Here is a 12,215-nt window from a genome sequence, read left to right as displayed (position 1 = left end):
AACATTGTCCATCCGTAGCAGGACACAAGCCTTGACCGAATCTTTGGTCCAACAGCGAACAGCGAAGGAGCCCGCAAGGAGCTCCAAACAATTGATATGCAATTGTTGTTCTCCTGGCGACCAGGCGCCGCCGGTGGAAAATTCCCCGCACCGGGCGCCCCAGCCCGACCTGCTGGCGTCGGACTCTATGATCAGGTCCGGAGCCGACCCGAAGATCGCTCGCCCATTCCATGCCTCCATGTGAGACAGCCACCATGACATCTCCTCCTTCACTTCGTCCGTGAGGGGGACCCACTGATCGTAACACATCCCACGGCGCAAATGCTGCGCCTTCAGGCGCTGAAGAGCCCTGTAGTGCAGCGGGCCTGGGAAAATCGCCTGGATGGAGGACGATAAAAGACCCACCACCTTGGCGACATGGCGCAGTGACGTACGATCCCTCGCGATCGTCTGCCGAAGCAGGTGTCGTATCTTTGCGACCTTCCGACCCGGTAGGCTCAGGACCGCCTGCACCGAGTCCACCACGAAACCTAAAAAGGTGATCTGCTGAGTGGGAACCAAAACCGACTTGGAGCCATTGATGACGAACCCCAGTCTCTGAAGCAGGCCTACAGCTTGTCGCAGCTGGTCTGCCAGTACCTCCGGGCACTGCCCCATGAGGAGGATGTCGTCTAAGTATACTAGCATGCGGACCCCCTGACTTCTGAGAAACTCCACTACCGGGTGGAGGACCTTCGTGAAGCACCACGGGGCCGAAGAAAGACCGAACGGCAGGGCGGTGAACTCGAACACCTTGCCGTCCCACAGGAATTGTAGGAAACGACGATGAGGGGGGTGGATGGGAACAACCAAGTAGGCATCCTTGAGATCCAGTCGTACCATCCAATCCCGAGGGAGGAGCACGTCCCGAAGGAGGTGGATCCCCTCCATCTTGAAGTGACAGTAGACCAACCACCCATTGAACTCCTTGAGATTGATCACGGGCCTCTTGCCCCCATCCGTCTTGTCTACCAAGAAGACGTTGCTGAGGAAACCATGTGGGTGGCGCCTTGATAGACGGATGGCTCCCTTGCGCAGCAAGTTTGAGACCTCTTCGTCTATCAATCGCGCGTCGGAGTCTGAAAAAACCATCGGGCGTGGGGGCCTCGCCTGAGCTGGCTGGTCGTAAAACTCGATATGGAAACCTCTTACAGTTTGCAAAACCCAAGCATCGGCAGTGAGCAATTCCCACTCCCCATAAAAGCTTGCCAGCCGCCCCCCAATCGGAACTTGATCCAAGCAAAGTACACTTACCGGGGGCATTTCCTTGTCTGGAGTTCTTCTTGAACCCTCTGCCACCATAGCGCTGTCCCCTCGTGGGGTAGAAGTTGGTGTAGTTGGCTGAGGTCTGATACTGACCTCTTCCGGAGCCTTGTCCACGGTTGTTGGTCTGCTGACCACGGCCGATCGCGCGGCCCCTGCCGCGACCGGCCCCTCCAGAAAAACGCTGGTGGAACACCCTCTTGATGCTGGACTGGGCCTTGTCTAGCGACGTGAACGTATTCACGAACTTTCCCAGCTCGCGGATGAAAGGCTCACCGAAGAGGCCACCCTGGGCCACGGCACCTGCCTCCGACGAGGCCAGGTCCCCCAGCTTCGGATCCAGCTTGATAAGGAGCGAACGCCGCCTCTCCGTGGACAGGGCACAGTTGGCGTTGCCCAAAAATACGATCACCCTCTGGGCCCAGTTGGAGAGCACCTCCGGTGAAATGGCGGTGCCATTCGCTCGAGCCTCCTCCGCCATATCGAGGATCTTCGTGGCGGGCCCGACCGCATCCAACAACTTGTCCTGGCAAGCCCGCCAGGACCGGTCGATCCCCTTCCTGGGGTCCTTCATGAATTTCGCCAGGAAGGTGGCCATCTTGGGGTCCAATTCCGGTGTCATGGCCACTTTCCCTTCCAGAGTAGGCCGAGGGCATTCCCCGCGCAGGCAACCCCTCGCCTCCTTCTCCAGGGGCTTGCGCAGCCTGCCCGCGACAAACTTCGCCACCGTCTCCCCCGGGGCCCAGCCCGCGGATCGGGGGTGGACGATCTCGTCCGGGTCCAGCATGCCCGACTCGTCTCAGGGCATCTCCTTCGCTGAAGGTGTCGGAAGCCAAGAACGGGTCGATTCCCCGTCGTCATCCGTGTCCGGAGAGTCGTCTCCAACCAGCTCAAATTAAACCCTGAGAAGACGGAACTCCTCCTGCCTGGTACCAGCCCTCTACACTGGGGCCCTCACTTCTGGCCTAAGGAGCTCGGCATTCCACCTAAACCTTTGAATTCGGTAAAAAGCCTGGGCGTTACCATCGACACTGATCTCTCCCTTAAAACTCACGTTGGTACCACCATCTCTGCCAGCATGTTCCAGTTACGCAAAATTCGCAAGATTTCCCACTTATTCTCCCACGAATCCCTGGTGCAAATTGTCATCTCCCTTGTCCTTTCCCGCCTGGATTTTTCTAATTCAATCTACTGGGGGCTACCCAAGTTCCTCCTCAATCGTCTCCAGCTGGTGCAGAACCAGGCAGCTAGACTTATCTGCAAAACTCCCAAATGGCAATCCGCCAGGCCTCTCCTGGCCAAGCTGCATTGGTTGCCTATCGAACAGCGAGCTGCTTTTAAAATTGGCTGCCTGGTATACAAGGGTCGGCAGTCCAAGGGCCCTGCCTTTTTAGAATCCCTTCTGAACCCTCATTGTCCGGTTCGTAACCTCCGTTCTGCCCACCTTCATCTCCTCACCACGCCGACGGCCAAACTAAAAAAACTGGGCGGCTGTAGATTCAGCTATCTGGCACCTAAATTATGGAACTCCCTCCCTCTTCACATTAAAACTTCTGGTACCCTACTAAGCTTCCGAAAGAGCCTAAAAACATGGCTCTTCTCAAAACTCATGTAAACTATGACACCCACCTCCAATCTCAATCATAGCGCCAGGAAACCCTTGGTGTCAGTGCGCTCTATAAATACAGCATAAGATAAGATAAGATAAGATAAGATCGGGGAGGCGGGCGCCGTAGACACGTCGCCCGAAGTGCCAGGATCCACCAAGGGTGCCGGGGGCACCGCCGTCGCCTTGGCCAGGAAGGCGTCACGAAGTCGCTCGAAAGCGCCCTTGTCCACGCCTTGGGCCTCCGATGAAGGCCCCTCCCCACGGGGTCTCTTCGCAGCGGGTGGCAACCCGCCGGACGTCCCCGTGAGTTCAGGGGACGGGGGCACCTGCGCCGCTGCCAGCTTCGCACATTCCTCCACGATGCGGGCAGAGAGGCGGTCCTCCATGGGCCCTACCACCTCCGTCACGCAACGGTAGATGGAGTTGTCCACCGCCTGATAGAACTCATCATCCTGTAGATAGGGGCAGGCCTCCTCATCGTACTCCCCTTCCATCTCGGAACCAAGGGCAAATGCGGGGCACCCAAGAGGGCGGCAACCGAGAAAGATCTCGAATGTGGGCAGGCCCAGCGGCTGCGATCACGTTTTGGGCCAGCTGACGTGGCAGGTGGGCTGCACCAACCCCCAAGCGCGCAGACCCTCCTCGCCGGGACCGGGTCTACGTACCCCTCAAGCGCGCTAGGCCACACACGGGTAAAGAGGTGCACAGATCTCGCCCGAAGGCGCTTCACGCGGTCAGAACCGCTATACAGACCCCAGAGGGCGTCAAAACTGGCAAAGTACAGACCCGGATCACCAGGTGTCAGAGGGGTACGCGAGGGCCGGCCCCTGCGCAAGCAGACCCCACGGCGCGGCTCCTCGCACTGCGGAGGCGTGCCGGAGGGTCGGCGAGACGACAGGCCGCCCCCTTGCGGTCTATGTACACACCGCACACAAGTGGGAATAAAGTCGCGTAGGAACGATGAACGTTCCCGCAACCGGGGACTCTGAAAGGGAATAAACCATGCAAGGAGTCCCCAAAGACCGTACACAAGACAATCATCACAATAAAAAGAAGACAAATAGAAAAGCACTTATCTGGCTGCGGGAGCAGCGAAGAAAGAGGAGGAAGATGATGAGAAGTCCGTTTATATAGTGATGATGGACAGAGTAGAAGGACTATGGACTATTATTACAAGCAAAGAGACTCTTGGGAGTTGTTGTTGATTTTTTTGTTGGACATTACGTCAATGCTTTATGTTTAAAGCATTTTTTGTTCTTATTATATCTTTTCCTAAGCTGCTGTGGAGTCTTTATGTTAATAAAGCGAAGGAAGATATAGCATAATCTGAAGCCTCCGGTCCTGACATAGAATCTCTGTTTTCTCTCTGTTTAGTTTGAGAACATTTTGCTGCATCCAGAGAGCTATTTTGTTTAAACCAGTTTTAAGCGTTGATGGGTCATTTGTTTTGTGAGAAGACAGGGAGAAAATGATTTGAGAGTCATCGGCAAAAGAAACAAGCATTGGCATAGCCAATAGGTCTCGCCTTTGGGACATTATAAGTGTTTAGTTATCCAGCACAATATCCGTGGTGCAACAACATCAACTGTTGCATGGCTAAACACTTATCCCAAAGGCGAGACCTATTGGCTATGCCAATGTTTGTTTGCTTAATGGTTAATCCCGCTCTGAAAGTCATGCAGGTTTTGTTGCTTACTACACCATTTTTTTCCACAATTGATATCCCCAGCGCCGTGAGACCCTCACGGGTGAGTACTGCGCTTTACAAATAATATGATTGATTGATATCGGGAGGTTTGTCCTGCTGATATATATCGGGTGTGCAATATTTTTTTACGTTCCCATTAATTCCGATATGCGAGGTGGCTCGAATTATAGCACATATCAGAATTTAACAGCTAACTCGTAATGAGGGCCTAAGTGTCTTTTCAATACTGTCCCCTACTTGGGAGGGCAGAGGGGGGATATCAATTAGACTGTATGTTGTGAAGTGGTGAAAGGGAGTGGCCTCCTTGCCGAAACCACACCCTAAACATGTTGAAGGAAAACACGTTTTTCGCTTTAAACACAAAGACATACGTAGTTACCTCGTCGGTATTTGTCTTCTTTAAGTCTGCAAATGTGCTGGAATGTTGAGTCGTGCCCCGTCAAATATAGAATGTCCCGAGACGACATGTTGATGAACTCTGACGTACTACAGACAGTTTTATTTATAAAAAAAATACATAACTCAACACAGGACAGTGATATTACTTTCTTGCCCAACATGTTCACTGTGCAGTAATCTGAGAGCACAGTGTAGTCCGCATGTGACCAGTTCGAGTAGAGGTTGGTGATGTGTATTAGTATTATGTGACTGACAGACGGTGTTTGGAGCTGTTTGCATTCCACACACATTATTAAGACAGAGCCAATGGCGATTGACTCCTGAGTCGCTCTGCTTACGCTAACAGCTGTCAAGAGAGAGCTGTTCAGGAGGGTTCTGCTCTTCTGGAAAGACGAGCCTGTGAATGCAAGACCGAGCCGGCGCAGAGCTGAACAGAGGAACTAAAGAAGACATAACTAAAATCCAAAGCAAGCAAACATTAAAGTGCACGTGCTGCTTGCATTTAACACCAGGAGGAGCCCTTTCTCCACCAGAGAAGCATGAATTCAGCGGTAAAAACTGCAAGTAGCAATGACCGTTCAAAGGTGTTTATATAAAAGCAAAGTCTTACGCGTTGCACACACGCACTTCCAGATGCCTGGAGTAGAAAACATAAAGTACCGCTGGTTTTAAGGTCTAGTGCAAGGGAGACCAGGAGGCCAGGATTTCTTTGCAGTTTGAGTCCCAGTGTTTCGAGGTCTGTCCCCGCCACCTCACACTTTTCACTCTAATAAATGTATGTCCAAGTTTTTGGAGAGAGATTCGAGTGAAAATATTTTGTGCGCCGATATTTCCAAATGCCATCACCTCTTGTTACATCAAACCCATGAGGATGTTAATTGTTATGTTGTTGGCATCTGTGTAGGCTTTCTGTGATTCCCATCTCATGTAGAGCGTTCTGACAGGCAGGGCACAAGTCAGAACAAGAAAAAAAGCGCTCGCGCGACAGCAGGGGGGGGGGAGGGATTCACTTGCAGGAGTGATAATTGCGACCAGATGGGCCTCGCGCTCCCGTGAGTGGATAGCCTGACGTGCACGCGATGCCATTGAAGGCAATGGAACACGTGCGTGGCTGAAAAGCCTAAGCGCTTGGAAAAGGCTGTTTTCCTTTCTAGCGCATGTGCGCTGCGAAGGCTCGACCTAAAAAGGGATAGTCGTGATTCTTCCGCTACCTCGGCCAGTGGTCTAACATAGAGATTGAATAACAAGGGGCTGAGGATAGAGCCCTGAGGAACTCCATGGTCAAAAGAGTGAGTTTCTCAGCAGGCTGAGTGTGAGAAGACCTGAAAGGTACGTTTAGCAATGCACTGTGACGCGCAGAGGGTCACAAGGGCATCTGTGCAGATGACTCCCCAGCAGAGCAGGGTTCACCAGACTCACAGGGAAGTGCAGGGTTCAGGCGCTAGACTTGCATCGTCACTGGGCACAGAGTGAAGATCTCCTGTAGCTTTGGCTGTATGAAGCCCGCCGTCTTTGGGGACCCCTCACAGGTTGAAGGACCATCGGGCTGGGCTGCGATCACAGGCTCCTGGTCTTGGGAAGCTCAACCTCCTCACCTCAAGGTGCTGAGCCCTGGGCTGGGCTCTGGGGGATCAGGACAAGCTCCATCCTGCCCCCACCCTCCTCACAGGCAGTCCACCGGACGCAGAAAAGAAGCTCAGCGCCGCTTGTGTTTGCCTTTTTGATACCAATACAGAGTAGGCTTTTCTGGGCAGCCAGTGGGAACGCTTTTAAGCTCTTTTTAATTGTTGTGATTTCTAATGCTTTTAAGCTCATTTTAATTGTGTGATCCCCTTGAGTCTTTTAAAAATCAATATATTTTGCACCATGCACTTTACCTGCTTGCTGGATCAACTCTCTGGTCTGCCGCTGGGTTCTTCCCATTATGTATGCTGCCTTTCAGGGGTGCAGGGTGGTGTTGGGGAGACCGTTGACCAGGGCCTTGTCTCCGCCCCATGGGAGAGAGTGGCCTTGTACGTTTGTTCTGAAGTCATCTTCCAGGAGAAACAACTTCTTCAAGAGAGGACATTGGAATCGAGCTTTCTTGGCATTCTTTGTCATTCTTTCAGTGTGTTGCTTGAATGAGAGCTCGGTGTCGAGAGCGGTGTAAAGACCAATAGGTTTACGTTGGAGACCCAGGCTTAAGTCTGTGGTTGTTCTGAGCCGGTGCCAAACAGGAAGAGTTCAGTCTTTGTGGGGTTTAACTTTAATACATTAGTTGACATCCAAGACTGGATGAGATCAGGGCAGGATTTGAGGATGACATTGGGTGAGGATATTTAAGGTAGAGTTGGGCATCATCTGCATATTGATGGTTCTTTTTTTTTTTTTTTTTTTTGAAAACCTTTATTGTGCTTCAAGTCAGAACAAATACGGGCCTACAACCTTCCGGCCGGCCACGAAAACATCTGCGCATCAATGCAACTTTACGGCAACACAGTAATATCATCCGTTCTAGGCAAGCATTCAATAGGTCACACTGTAATTAGCACATTACCATGTCTCAGGATCGATGAAGGTTAATTTTAAGGTTTTCATAGCGACAATTAAAGTCAGGTCGTACTAGTCCGCACTAATGCCAACAAAAAGAGAAGACTAGGGCCATGTAGGTGGGACTCAACAGCAAACAGTCGATTAGATCAGCGCTACTCGCGACACGTAAGTCCCAGCCAGAGGACGGTCACACAGCTTGCACACCCTAAAGGAGGACGCTACATACCCATCCAACACCGCGCCACCACCCATCCCCCAGTCTGCCTAACACGGGCCTAGAAAAGAAACAATAGAAAGAACAAAAGGCACCATAGAAAATAACACCAACTAAAACATACCCCCCCACCCTACACACATGCAGAGGCTACGGCCTGCCCCCCCCCCTAGCAGAGTGTTTTATCTCCCCAAAAAACCCGAAATGCAGTAAGAGAAGAGAATTCGAGAAGAAGAAAGAAAAGGGGAAAAGGAAGGGAAAAAGAGACACAAAGCACATAAGCCCCGGGAGAAAAAGAAGAGTACACTACCCTACTACTCCCAGGAAGGGGAAGGGGAAAAGGGGAAGAAGCGGGGAGGAGCCCACCCAACAACCAAATTCCCGGTCTCCCTCGCCGCCATTACATCCTGCGCCTTGTACAACACAATGTCAAAGTCTATAAACTCGGTGGACCCGAATCAAGAACATCCAGTACCCCACCACAGCACAAGTCCTCCCCCCAGCTGAAGAGGTGAACCACAGGAGAGTTCGACAGCGACATGTAGCAAACATCAGGATATTATAGAGTACTCAGCCAGTATTGCATAACGTGTGCCAGTCCAGGTCTCTGCCAGCCGATCTATCCAAAGCGACGACCACAATACCATCACCCCTGTCCGGACCGGCAGAAATGTTGCAGGCCTGTCCATCGCTGCGAATCATCTCCAACCGGGACAAAGAAGCAAAATGGCCGCTCACGAAGGAAAAGAACAATGGAGACGGATCGTGTCGCAGGGTCCCAAGACCAAGAGTTATGTGGCACTGCTGTTTCAGGGAAAAATACAGCCAAGGTCGCATTTGGCAGGGAAAGTGAGGAACTGGGTTCCGACAGAGAGTTCTGAGGCAAAATCACAGCTTTCGAAGTGAAGGGCGTCTGCGCTACTGTTTCCTCGTCGATGAACAGGCAAGTTACATTGTAACCGTAAGGACGCCGCACCACCGTCCCATCGTTCGGCAACATTGTTTCCCTTCCAGGGGAGAGCAGGGGCGGCGGAGGATACTCAAGCCGGGGCCGTTCCGTGGCAGCCATCGCGTCATCAAGTCTCCGGGTCAGTGCCCGGGCAATGCCCCGCATCTCCACCCGCAACGCCACTAGGGCAGCCAGGACCTCACCGCGGGTCGGGTCACTCGGTTGCAGACACCGGTCCCCACAATCCCACCGCTCCCCCGGTACTGGCAGTGGCACCGGGGCATGTAGGCAAGCAGGTACACTGCACGCAGGGTCAGCCTGTGCCTCAGCAGGAAGAGCAGGCGCCATGTTCGCCGCAGCTGCAGACAATCCGTGGCAAGACGGGGGTGTCCAACGAAGCCAAAAGTTCCAGGAGCCAGCCACCGGGGGAGCACCGAAAAAGGCAGGAAACAGCACAGGGAGAGGCACTCCACGCCGATCATGAGAACCGGCCGTCCCCCGCAGGAAGATGCGCCAAAATGGAGTCTGCCCGGTACTCGACAGAGTGGCAGAAAAGAACCAGTCACGGGAGCCTCCAGCTTCAGCACGACATAGGTAGCGCGAGGGGGGAGTCCGGCCCAGACATAAGGGTCCAACCCCGGTCGCGCAGACAGCGCAGTATATCCCCGTGATCAGCAGCAGCACCCCAGCTCGTCTTGCCGTCCACGTCCATCGGCGGTCAGCGGCAGCCAGCAACACAGGTACCGGGGGAAGCGTTAGAGGTCAGATGAAACGCCAAATACGCTACCAAATCCGCCGGCAAAGGTGTCGGAAGAACGCCAATCACTTCAGCGCCAGTTAACCACGGCATTGAAGCGGCGCAGGTCAGGAGAAGTGAGCAGGATTGTCGAAGGAAGCCAGGCGGCCCGCGGAGCCGGGAGCTCAAGCGACCGTCCCGTCCGCCATCTTGGCTCCTCCCCAGTTATATTGATGGTTCTTGATGCTGCTGTCTGTAAGAATGGATCTGAGAGATCCCATGGAGAGGTTAACGATGATGAGAGAAAGGAAGGAGCCCTGAGGTACTCTGCTGGAGACAGGGCATTCCTGTGATCTTGTGGAACCTATTTGCATGAACTGGAGCCAGTTAATTAGGAAGGATGTGAACCATTTCAAGACAGTGTCTCAGAATCCCATCATGTTTTTTTGTGCGTTGATCAGGGCCAGCTGTTGGCCTGTGTCGAAGGCTGCAGAGAGGTCCAGGAGGGCAGGGACCGTTCTTGTAGTTGAGGAGGAGGGTGTTGTTGACTACTTGGAGGGAGACTCTGTCGGGCTCCATACACAGTTATTGCATTTATAAGACGTGTTTGCGTAGATATTTCCACTTGGTTGTGTGTTGTTTTGGAATGTTTGATAATGTCTCTAGGACATCGTTTCTTCTTTAGTGTCAAGTCTATCTGTTTCCATGCTTTAGGCATAAAGTGTGCACAATGTCAAGTCACAGTAAGTGCCAGAGAGGAAGCTTGTTTCCATGGACCAGGGATTCTGATCCTAATCTAGGCAAGAACGGGTCCAAAAATGGGACATCATTGTTTGTGATACTTGAGGCTGGGGCTTACAATCCTGATATGTGTGGCTGGTGCTAGCAATACTAATGTATGACTGGTACGTACAGTCTGGGCACGTGTGGCAGGTACTGTAGTGACTCTTTTTTTGTAATTAAGACCACACACTACGTATCTACTCTTATTTCTTGCACTCTCATCCCTACAGGTGAAACTTCAAGAGTGGCTGCTTGTCCTGAAGAAACAGGAGGTATATATTCTGGAGTCTAAATTCAAGGAAGAGGATCAATATAAAACCATGAGGGTGAGTGGCTGCAGTGAGTGCTTTGTCTCTGTATATGTCTGAGGCTGATGAGCCACCCTTCAGACTGGGTCATGGTTCCCACCAAATAAATATACTTACTGGAGTCACTGCACCTGGATATTGGGACTGAAATCAGCCAAGGGCACGTCCTAAAAAACCATAAAATCAAGTATTACTCTTCTGACTGTAGGTAGTTCTTGCATACTCACAATGTATGTGTTAGAGTATGTGTACAGTGGGGTGGCATTATCTGGCTGGTAGTACATACCAGCATGTGTGTGTGCATATCTGTGTGTGCATGTCCACGCTTAGGTGTAACGTGTCTAAATATGTGTTCATGTATGGATAGTCTTTGGGAGTACATGCATGTCTGCTCGTCCCTACATCTTTCTGTTTTTTGGCCATGGATTACAGCTTGTGTGTTTCTGCATATTCATATATATATTTTGAGCCACAGAGTATACAAATATATGTCCTTATCTATATGCATGTGTGTTTGAGGGTTGTGTATTGAGGGTTGTGTATGCTTTAGTCTTGATTTATTGGCTGTGAGTTTGTACCTAAATAAGTGAATGCCTGCCTGTGGGCTTGTATATCACAAGGTCTGGTGGCATTTGTGTGTGTGCAAATACATGTGTGCATCTGTGAGTTTGTGACTTGTACGCATAAGTCTTGAAGGACCGGAATAACCCACTCACTGGGTCTCGGCGGCGTGGGAACCGCCCAAGTCTTCCATACCCTTCATACGTAGTAAAAGGAGACACAGGAGCCTTTGTCTGCAGGAGGAACCCAGATTTATTCAAATAGCCCGGGCTATGGAACAGAGTCCCAAGCTCTTTAGAAACAAGACCTAGGAGGATGCTGCTTCACTCTGCAGCTTACAAGCCTTTTTAGGTCTCGCCTCACAATGCGCATGCGCCTTGAGCGGAGCGAGACTATAGGGGCTTAAACAGAGGTTTAACTAAACTGGCGATTCGATGCTGTGCCCGTGCGCTTTAAGGTCAATGCGCAAGCGCATTGACCTAAAATGCGCGTGCACATCATCAAATCGCCAGCCATCTGTTCCCGAAATTGGCGCATCCGCTCCTGCTCTCTCCTGGCTGCTCCTCCCCTAATTATTCACGGCCGGCCGGCCGGCCATACTTTCACTTTCACGGCCGGCAGGCCGTGGCTCGTTTTATTTTTTTTTGCTTGTTTAAACTTGTTTTATAGCTCTTGCTATGTCAGTCTCGTCTGTTTCTAAGCCCTCCTAATGTGTCCAGATACAAGATTACAGGTTTGTGGAGATTGGGAGGCCAAAAATTCTATTTCATTGCAGTTCTACAATCAAGTTGCTTAATTTGTGCATTTGATTTGCCAGAATTAGAAATAGCAAGCAGAGAATGTTTACCCCGCCCGGGGTGCGGTAGGGGTATGCTAATCTGACACAGCATAACACAGTATTGTCAAAGCACTCTTATAGAAACTAGGGGCTTCATTTAGAGGGCAGAATTGAATGACAACCTGAGAATAACTCGTAGATGCTCGGCTCGCCCTACGAGAAGCTTACATCTCTCACATCGGACTCGACACTGCTGACACCAATTCAGTCGTCTGACACGCCATGATGGAACATGCTTTCTGGCTACATGCTTCAGTTCAGATCATGGCAAATGGT

At 51.6% G+C, this 12,215-nt stretch overlaps 1 pseudogene across 1 annotated transcript in view; it reads left to right on the top strand.

Moving 5' to 3' along the window:
- The window catches only part of LOC147710175 (E3 ubiquitin-protein ligase TRIM39-like), a 131,712-nt pseudogene that overhangs the window by 15,921 nt on the left and 103,576 nt on the right, over window positions 1-12,215 (top strand). The window contains exon 2 of the transcript XR_015295853.1: window positions 10,463-10,558. The product of XR_015295853.1 is annotated as an E3 ubiquitin-protein ligase TRIM39-like (transcript). The remainder of the gene's footprint in view (window positions 1-10,462; window positions 10,559-12,215) is intronic.

This window comes from Lissotriton vulgaris, chromosome 5, assembly GCF_964263255.1.
Source record: "Lissotriton vulgaris chromosome 5, aLisVul1.2, whole genome shotgun sequence".
In the NCBI taxonomy this organism is placed as follows: domain Eukaryota; kingdom Metazoa; phylum Chordata; class Amphibia; order Caudata; family Salamandridae; genus Lissotriton; species Lissotriton vulgaris.
This window is presented reverse-complemented; position numbering and strand designations above follow the sequence as displayed.